The following is a 10,349-nucleotide window of genomic DNA, read 5'->3' as shown; positions in this document are numbered from 1 at the left end:
CCCCAGTTTTGGTGTTGCCTACACTACACTGTATATTGTGATGCGTCGCGGATTGATCTTGGTGCGGTGTTGATGCAGGACGGTAGGGTGATTGCCTACACATCCAGACAGCTAAAGGTACATGAGAAGAACTATCATGTCCACGACCTTGAGTTAGCAGCTATTGTTCATGCCATGAAGATTTGGTGGCTCTATTTGTACGGTGTTTCTTGTGAGATTTACACTGATCATCGGAGTTTGCAGCATCTGTTCAAGCAAAAGGATCTTAATTGTGTCAGCGGAGGTGGTTGGAGCTACTTAAGGATTATGATATCACCATTTTGTACCACCCGAGAAAGGCCAATATTGTGGCTGATGCTTTGAGTCACCGGGCGGAGAGTTTGGGGAGTTTAGTATATCTTCCAGTAGCAGAGAGACCCTTAGCATTGGATGTTCAGGCCTTAGCCAGCCAGTTTATGAGATTGGATATTTCTGAGCCGAGTCGAGTGTTGGCTTGTGTGGTCTCTCGGTCTTCTCTTTATGATCGTATCAGGGAGAGTCAGTATGATGACCCCCAACTGCTTGCCCTTAAGGACACAGTTCAGCACGGTGATGTTATGGAGGTCACTATTGGGGATGATGGCGTATTGAGGATGTAAGGCAGACTATGTGTTGCCTAATGTAGATGGTTTGCATGAGTTGATTCTTCAGGAGGCTCATAGCTCGCGGTACTCCATTCATCCGGGTGCCGCGAATGTGTATCAGGACTTAAGGCAGCACTACTGGTAGAGGAGGATGAAGAAGGAGTAAGTGGCTCGATGCCTAAATTGCAAGCAGGTGAAGCATGAGCATCATCGACCGGGTGGGTTGCTTCAGAAGCTAGAGATTTCGGAGTGAAAATGGGAGCAGATCACTATGGATTTTGTTGTTGGACTCCCACGGACTCAGCAGAGGTTTGATGCGGTTTGGGTGTTGTGGATAGGCTGACCAAGTCAGCTCATTTCATTCTTGTGATGACTACATATTCTTCCGAGTAGCTGGCTCGAATCTACATCTGTGAGATTGTCAGGCTTCATGGCATACCGATATCTATCATCTCTGACCGGGGTACGCAGTTTACATCACGGTTATGGAGGGCCGTACAACATGAGTTGGGTACTCGAGTGGATCTAAGCACAACATTTCACTCTCAGACGGACGGACAGTCTAAGCGCACTATTCAGATATTAGAGGATATGCTCCGTGCTTATGTAATGGAGTTTGGAGGGTCATGGGATCAGTTCTTACCACTTGCAGAGTTTGCCGGCAACAACAGTTATCAGTCGAGCATCCAGATGGCACCGTATGAGGCTCTGTATGGTAGGCGATATCGGTCCCCAGTGGGTTGGTTTGATCCGGGCGAGGCCACATTATTGGGTACAGACTTTGTCCAGGATGCCCTGGATAAGGTGAAGGTGATTCAGGATCGACTTCGCACAGCCCAGTCCAAACAGAAGAGTTATGCAGACCGGAGGGTTCGTGATGTAGCATTCATGGTTGGACAAGGGGTCTTGCTTCGGGTATCACCTACGAAGGGCATTATAAGATTCAGAAAGAATGGCAAGCTGAGCCCAAGGTACATTGGTCCTTTTGAGGTGTTGAGGCATGTTGGGGAGGTTGCTTATGAGATTGCCTTACCTCCCAGCCTACCAGGAGTCCATCCGGTATTCCACGTTTCTATGCTCTGAAAGTATCACGGTGATCCGGCTCATGTATTGGATTTCAGCTCTGTCCAGTTGGACAAGGATCTATCTTATGTTGAGGAGCTAGTAACTATTTTGGACAGGCAGGTCAGAAAGCTAAGGTCAAAGAATATTGCTTCAGTAAAGGTTCAGTGGAGGGGTCAGCCGGTCGAGGAGGTGACTTGAGAGACCGATCAGGATATGCGCAGCCGTTATCCTCATCTTTTCACAGCTTCAGGTATGTCTATATACTCATTCGAGGAAGAATGATTGTTTTAATAGGGGGAGGATGTGATGACCCGTCCGGTCTTCTTGAGAGTTATAGCCCTGATCCCCTATTAACTGTTTTTCCCGTATCTATTTCTGCTATTATGACTTGCCGGGAGGTTTCGTTTTAGTTTTTGAAGTATTTTGGGACACTTAGTCCATAAACGGAAGCTTAAGCCTTAGGTGATTTTGGACTTAGGGACGTGTCCGGATTGTGTTTTGGAGGTCTGTAGCTCATTTAAGCTTGAAATGGCAAAAGTCGAAGTTTTGGAGATTTTGACCGGTAGTGGAATTTTTGATATCGGGGTCGGATCCCAATTCCGAAAGATGGAGTAGGTCCGTAGGGTTGAATATGAACTGTGTGCAAACTTTGGGGTTAATCGGATGTGGTTTGGTTGGTTTTGGCATCGGTTGTCGGAATTGAAAGTTTCAAGTTCTTTAAGTTTGAATCGGAGGACGATTCATAAATTTAGCGTTATTTGATGTGGTTTGAGGGCTCGACTATATTTGTATGGTGTTTTAGGATTGGTTGGTATATTTTTTTGAGGTCCCGGGGGCCTCGGGTGTGTTTCGAATGCTAAACGGATTGAGTTTGGGACTTATGCAATTATTGAAGCTGTTGCACCTGGTGTAATCGCACATGCGCACTTTGGGCCGCAAGTGCGGCGCCGTAGAAGCGGCCATGGAGCCGTAGAAGCAGTTTTGGCCCTGTCAAGCTGGGGCCACAGGTGCGGTGATTGATCCGCAGAAGCGGAAGAGGAGCGCAGGTGCGGGCTCGCAGATGCGGCCCTTGTTCGCAGATGCGGACCCAGTTTTCCTTAAGTAATTTTTGCACCTGCGATGGTATTTCTGCAGGTGTGGTACCGTATATGCGGTTGAAGGCTCGCAAATGCGAGATCTCTTGAAGAAAAAGAGCTAAGTGCGAGGGTTTGATTTCATTCTTCATTTTTGGACTTCAGAGCTCGTGATTTGGCGATTTTTCGAGGGATTTTCAGAGGGGGCTTTGGGGTAATGACTCCTAACTAGTTTTTGGTTGTATTCCATTAATCTATAGTTGTCTTCTCCATTTAATTTTGGATTTGCTGTTGAAAATTTGGGGAAAAGTTGAGAAAAGTAATTAGGCCGAATTTTGGGATTTTGATCGAGATTTTGGTATCGGATTTGAGTAATTTTGGTATGAGTGAATGGGTATTCATATTTTGTGACTTGTATCCGATTCCGAGACGTGGGCCCGGGGAGACTTTTTGGGGAGATTTTCTAATTTCTTGCTTTATCTTTGATTTCATTAATTAGAATAATTTCTTATAGTTGTATTTATGGTATGTAATTAATTTTGGCTAGATTTGGGCTATTCAGAGCCGGATATTCGTGGAAAAGGCATTGTTACCAATTGATTGAGCTTGGTTCGAGGTAAGTGGCTTGCCTAACCTTGTGTGGGGGAAATCCCTTTAGGATTTGGTGTTGTTATGATATGTGAGCGCCGTGTACGCGAGGTGACGAGTGCGTACACGGGATATTTGTGGAAAAACCTCATTTTACCTAGTAATAGCCTGTTTTCATTTTATCCGAGTATACTAGCATGCGTAGTTATCCTGTTAGCCTAGAATAGCATGTCTACATGTCCTAATTGCCTATTTAAACTCTTTGCAGCATGTTTAGTAAATCCCGCTTCTTTCTTGACTTGTACTTAGTCTAAATTATAGGTTTTCTTGGTGTAACTGTTATATTCATTTGTTTGAGCTACATATTTACTTTGGGACTATGGGACGGTATCCCGGGAGATCCCCCCTGCATATTTACTTTTGAGACTACGAGGCGGTTCCTCGGAAGATCTCCCTGCACATTTACTTTTGAGACTACGAGGCGGTTCCTCGGGAGTTCTCCCTGCATATTTACTTTTGAGACTACGAGGCGGTACCTCGGGAGATATCCTTGTGCTTTTATTTTGGGACTACGAGACGGTATCTCGGGAGATCCCCTGCTGTTTATCCCTGTGCTCTGCGTTGCTACTTTGTTATGTTCTCTTTGTTTAAATTCTAGTCTCTTATTATATTGTTATACTCTCCTGCTTATTTATTATATACCAGTAGGGCCATGACCTGATCTCGTCACTACTCGGCCGAGGTTAGACTTGGCACTTACTGGGTACCGCTGTGGTGTACTCATCCCCTTTCCTGCATATGTTTTTCGTATGCAGATCCAGGTTTCTTTTACCAGCCTTGTCCTTAGTTGCAGTCGCTGCTGTTTTCGGAGAATTTCAAGGTACATCTGCCCGCGCCCGCAGATCCTCGAAGTCCCCCTTTACCTCCCTATGTTGATTCTTCTCTTATTTCTATAGACACTGATATATAGAATAGTTATAACTTCGTAGAAGCTTGTGACTTACGGTGTTCCGGGTCTTGGGAGTATCATGTATATTTTGAGAGTTGATTATTGTATATGCCGAGCGGCATCTCAATTGCTTATTAAAAAAATCTGTTACTGTTAGTTGTTAATTTTCATATTTTTCTTTTTCATTTTATTTCCGCAAGTGTTAGGCTTACCTAGTCGTAGTGACTAGGTGCCGTCACGACGATTCACGGAGGGAGAATTTGGGTCATGACACCCTGACATAGCCCGCCTTGTCTCGCCACGTGTGCAATAGTAAAATAAATGCCCGCTTTGTCTCGCCACACATGCATAATAATGTTCCCACCTTGTCTCGCCTCATGCGCAACCTACATATATATATCCCGCCTTGTCACGCCGCATGTGCAAATATCAATAGTAACAATAGCACGGCAGAAACCTCGTGCAACCCAATAACAATCGCACGGAAGAAACCTCGTGCATCACAATAACAACAACTGCACGGCAGAAACCTCGTGCATCACAATAACAACAACCGCACGGCAGAAACCTCGTGCATCACAACAACAAGTACAACAACAACAATGACAATAATACAAGGGTACCACAAATAAGTCAACTCAGAGATTCCAGAACTTAAAAAAATGGAGGAACTATTTCACAAGAAGTAGCCACAATCGGGGAATGCTAGTCATAATAAGAACATCTCAACAAGAAAAGAAGTACTATGTAACAATGGTCCACAATATACAGTTCGACAACGAGGAAGCTAACACAAGTCGAATAATTCCAAATAAGGACAAGCCAACAAAAATATAGGGTATCTAACTTCTTTTAAGGTTGGACAATTAGGAAAGAGATACAATAAATTCAGCTAAGAAGTAGCGGAAAGGTAACCATAACCTCAATTAAGGCTGAACAATTACAGAAGAGATAGTAATAATTTCAATTAAAGATAAGCAGTAAGGGAAAGGATAACATGGCAATAGAAAGGTAACAATTTCAGTTAAGGCACATATGAATCAAAAAAGCAATAAGAGTGAATCATGAAGCAATCAATTCTAATTAAGCAGGAAAAGGTGAAATTAGTAATTAAGGAACGTAATCATAACAAGTACAACTGCATATTTAATGAATACAAGGACCTAGGAACCCTAAAAGGCCAATTTTAACATATAAGTCCGAGCACGTACTCGTCACCTCGCGCACACGGACTACAATCAACGTAGAAGACTCAAATCCTAAGTGGTAGTTCCCCTACACAAGGTTAGGCAAGATACTTACCTCAAAGAAGACAAATTGATACTCTAAAATGAACTTCTCGGGTGAAATGACCTCCGGACGGCTCAAATCTAATTAAAATAACTTCAAAGGACAAAAATCAACTCCCGGGCATGTACCTCGGAACCCGATAAATTTTTACAAAATCCGAACACCCATTCCGATACGAGTTTAACTATACTAAATTTATCAAATTTTGATACCATTTCGTCCCTCAAATCATGATTTCTCATTTGAAATTTTTCTTCAAAACCTCCATTTTCCTCAACTCAAAACACAAAATAAATGATAAAAATAAAGATAAAATCATGGAATATAACAAATTCTAGGTAAAGAACACTTACCCAATCGATTTGCTTGAAAAACCCACAAAGAATCGCTCAAAACCGAGCTCTAGAACTCCAAAAATGTTTAAAATGGCTAACCCTCGGAATAGAGAACTTTATATTCTGCCCAGGTATTTGTACATCGCGATCGCGGAAGAGGAGCTGCGATCGCAAAGAGGAAATGGCTATTGCACGGAATTGGTGTTGTGTGATCGCGAACAAGCATATGCGTTCACGAAAAAGGAAAATAATGGCCCAGGAAATGGGCTACGCGAACGCGTGAAGAGGCACGCGAACGCGAAGGAAGAGAAAGCACACTAACGCGTTCGCGGATAGAGCAGTGCGAACGCGTAGAGGAAATGGTCACCAGCTTCCAGCTCCTAGTTTCTACTACGCGAACGCGATGGAGCGGTTGCGAACGCGAAGAAGGGGAAGGCAGGATTCCGCGATCGCCGAAGGAGTTATGCCAACGCGGAGAAAAAATAATTCATCCTCCAAAATTACACTACGCGAACGCGGAGGAAGTGATGCAGGCGTGATTAAGGAAACCTGATGACAGAAAATAGCAGTCCAAAAATAAAAGGAAATGGCCCGTAGCCCATCCGAAACTCACCCGAGACCCCCGGGACCCCGTCTAAACATACCAACAGGTTCCATAACCTAACACGGACTCGCTCAGGGTCTCAAATCGCATCAAATAACATCGAAACTATGAATCGCACCATGAATCGAACTTATGAACTTTCAAATCTTCCAACTTCTAAAACTCCCGCCGAATCCTATCAAACCAACCCGGAATGACGTCAAATTTTGCAGGCAAGTCCCAAATAACATAACGGAGTTGTTCCAACTCTCGGAATCGCATTCTGACCCCGATATCAAAAAGTTTACTTCCGGTCAAAATATCCGAAAATTCGACTTTCGCCATTTCAAGCCTAAATCAGCTACAGACATCAAATTCATCGCTCGGACACGCTCCTAAGTCCAAAATCACCCAACGGAGCTAACGAAACTGCCAGAACTCAATTTCTGAGTCGTCTTCACACAGTTCCAACTACGGTCAAAATCCTAGGACGTAAGCTTCCGTTTTAGGGATTAAGTGTCCCAAATCACTCCGAATCATCCGGTAACTGAATTCAACCACGCACGCAAGTCAATACACATAATACGAAGCCACTCAGGGCCTTATACAGCCGAACGAGACTTAAATTCTCAAAACGACCGGCCGAGTCGTTACAGGGTAGAACTGTTATCTTAGATTATTTTAATGAATAGTAATCATGCAGATAATTGGTAATTATTTGATCTCTTTTTCAAGCACAATATAACTAAAAAGGAAAACCGAAAAACTGAAGAAATCAAGAAAATCGACTAAAACCGAAACCGAAAAAGCCGAGTTTATGTTGGTTTGATTTGATTATAAATTTAGTAAACCGACATAGTTGGTTTGATTTTGATTTAATAAAAAACCGAACCAAACCGCCTCATGTACACCCCTACATGGAACGAAGAAACCCATCCAGACTTGATAACAAAGAAACTCATTTAGTACCTTTTATTTTTTGGTAAGAAAATATAAATCAAATTAAACAAAAAAACTGCTCCTCTAAACAAAACAAAAAATGTTCCTTCACCCAAATCAAAATCCCAAAGAAAGTTAGGGTTCTGCCATCACGCTAATACCGTTGGTACCGGTGTAAATACTCTTTCTCCTTTTATTTCTCTGTTCGATTATTATTATTTTTTTATTTTTTCCCTCTTATATTTCACATATTTGTGGTAATAATTTATACAAAATCTGATTTTAATCTTTGATTCTAGGGTTGTTTCATATTTTGACATTTATTCTCTTTGTCAATTTGTACTTTTGTGTTTCCCAAAATTTCATACATCGGTTCCGCATATTATCAACTTTTGTATTTGATGGATTGTTGTCCTCTTTTATTATTTTTTTAAATAAAGTAATTGGTTGCTATGATTTAGAATAATTAAGACGCCATATTTGTAAGTAAAACATTCAGAGAGTATAAACAATTGCAATAAAGAAAGAAGAATAATATGCTGGATGAATTAGTTGCTCTGTGAAGCCTGAACAATGAAAGATGAATTAATTAATATGTTGGAACTGCTACCAATTGATTAAGGATGAAAAAGGTATTTATTTAAAGATTATCTAAATAACCAACTCATTACATTCTGATTTTATGTTAAGAAGATGTATTTTCCATTTGTATGAGTAAATCAACCTTAAAATTCTAATAATAGGAGGCTTAAAATTCAAATCTGTTGAGATGTGCAGCTTTGTGAATACCCTCAAAGTGTAATTTGTATTTTTTTTTTTTTTTTTTTGTGATTTTTAGGTCCTTCTGAGAGTCGATATGATCACAAACTATTACAAAGCTCAAATTTCTGGAGTATATATTAAATATCGGTACTCGTTCTTTAGTATGCTTGTTACTGTATATTAAATTTAGGCCGGTCCTATCTTAAAATTTAGAACCCATATACTTTAACTCCTAGTTCCGCCTTTGGATACAGAGTTTAAGAAAAAAATGAAGATTTTTGGAATTTATGGTCCTAAACAAGTTAAAAAGGGGCCAGAGTATTTGTGTGGTTATAAAAGCTTCTCATTAAGGGTGGAATTGTAAGTTTAGGCTAAATTGTTATCAAATTTAGAAAGAAGTCATTCTTTTTTTAATGGACCAAAAAGAAAATAGATTCACGTAAATCGAAAAAGAGGGAGTAGTAGTTAACAAGTAGCGTGAGCGACTACAAAGTATGAAGTTGATAAATTACTAACCTTACAAAGAAAAATTGAAAAGTTACCACTTATTACACGGGCCAAACTATATGATAAATTAAATTATGTCAACCACGAAAAACAAATTGAAATCTAGTCACGATAGATCCAATGGAATTGCATCAAAATCAGATCGTGTGTAGCATGGGGCATGCCTATGACGACATATTTCACTTGAAGGTCTATATATTTATTTGTACGGATGCTCTAAGTCAGGCTGTTCGAGCCTAGAATGATTTCATTATGTGCTCATTTCTTAATTTTCTCATACCTGTCAGACATCCTTTGATTCTTTTGACATTTTTGCCCCTTTATCTCACATTTACAAAAAGAACAAAGAAAGAAAAAGGATAGCCAAATAGCGCAGCTTAATTAATGTGAATAAATATGGATTTACAACATGGCTCTATCAAAAGCACCTTGGTAAAAACTAAAGTAAAAATTCAATCTTCAGCTTTTTTAATCTGATTTATAGAAAACCCCTTTTGATCAGTTCTAACAATGTTTTCTTTGCAGTTTTGGAGCTGAGATTCCAAGAAAACAAGCTGCAAGGAAATGGTTGCTTTTCTTTAAATAAAGCACTAGAATTCATCATTTTCTTCAACTTCTACATTAATTTTTCACAAGTAGTGAGAAGCTTTGATAAGTTAAAGAAAAAGGGTATTTAAGTAAGTCTACCATGCCCTTTAGTACTTCTTTCTTTCTTTAGAGTTTTATTATACTAATAATTAATGTCAAATAATTGATACTAGTGCACAAGTGTTCACATATTATTTTCATTCATTCAAAGATTTAAAAGAAAGAAAGAAGAAGGAAGAAAGAAAGAAGTTCTAGGTCATCTGGCCTTTGTTTTGTTGCCCCATATAATAGATAGACTCGGAATTCATTGAACACTGATAACTCGTGTGACTTTCTCCACACATCTCAGAGAAAGCATTAAAATGATTAGATTTCGAGATGCAATGACAGTAGTGATGCGTGTAATGTTAAGGAAAAGCATGAGCATATACGAGGAATTGGCTTATGTGTTGGGGGACTTAGTTTGGATTCTGAATTCAATGGTTCGATTTTCAGGCATGTTTGTTCTAAGGAGGTCTAGTTCTGTATCTGCTCGCCACTATTCACCTATGCGTGTTCGGCCCGATCGATAAGGTTTGAAAGAGTCTCCTCTCTCTACTATTAAGTAGATCATAGAATCAATTAATTCCGATATCGTCGAGCCCGGTCCGGCCGCTTTGTCTAAATATGTAATGTTGCTGCAAGTAAATTGCCTCTCCCTTGTCAATTTTCCTTGTGGAAGATTCTTGAGCTAAGAATAATGATCATTCCCTTCCTCTCTTCATTAGTGTTTGTAATTTTTTATGACTATTAAGAAACATCGCTTTAATTTTGGATCCTTCATTAGTAAAATGTTACTAATTGATAGAGTTGTTGATTTTTGAGAGTGTAATAATGATTGTTTGATCAACGAAGTTATAGATAACTCGAAACTAGATGGCATCTTTGTTCTATTTCATTAGGTAAAAATTACGGGCGTACCTAAGTCGGGTTGGTTCGAATTTTTTAAGTACCAAACCAAATCAACAGTGTCGGATTTTTAAATCTATAAATCAAACCGAACCAACA

The 10,349-nt window shown here is 40.1% G+C and overlaps 1 long non-coding RNA gene across 2 annotated transcripts; it reads left to right on the top strand.

Moving 5' to 3' along the window:
• Positions 1 to 8,948: 8,948 nt before the first annotated feature.
• LOC107760170 (uncharacterized) lies at positions 8,949 to 10,119 on the top strand. Of its 2 annotated transcripts, none has more exons than XR_012700189.1 (3): positions 8,949 to 9,146; positions 9,240 to 9,391; positions 9,798 to 10,119. It is a non-coding gene; the product is annotated as an uncharacterized LOC107760170 (long non-coding RNA). The 2 variants fall into 2 exon arrangements; XR_012700188.1 differs by having other exon boundaries at positions 8,950 to 9,158.
• The last annotated feature ends 230 nt before the right edge of the window (positions 10,120 to 10,349 follow it).

This window comes from Nicotiana tabacum, chromosome 2 (genome assembly GCF_000715075.1).
Source record: "Nicotiana tabacum cultivar K326 chromosome 2, ASM71507v2, whole genome shotgun sequence".
NCBI classification, from domain to species: Eukaryota; Viridiplantae; Streptophyta; class Magnoliopsida; order Solanales; family Solanaceae; genus Nicotiana; species Nicotiana tabacum.
The sequence above is the reverse complement of the archived record's forward strand: the minus strand, read 5'-3'. Positions and strand labels throughout refer to the sequence as shown.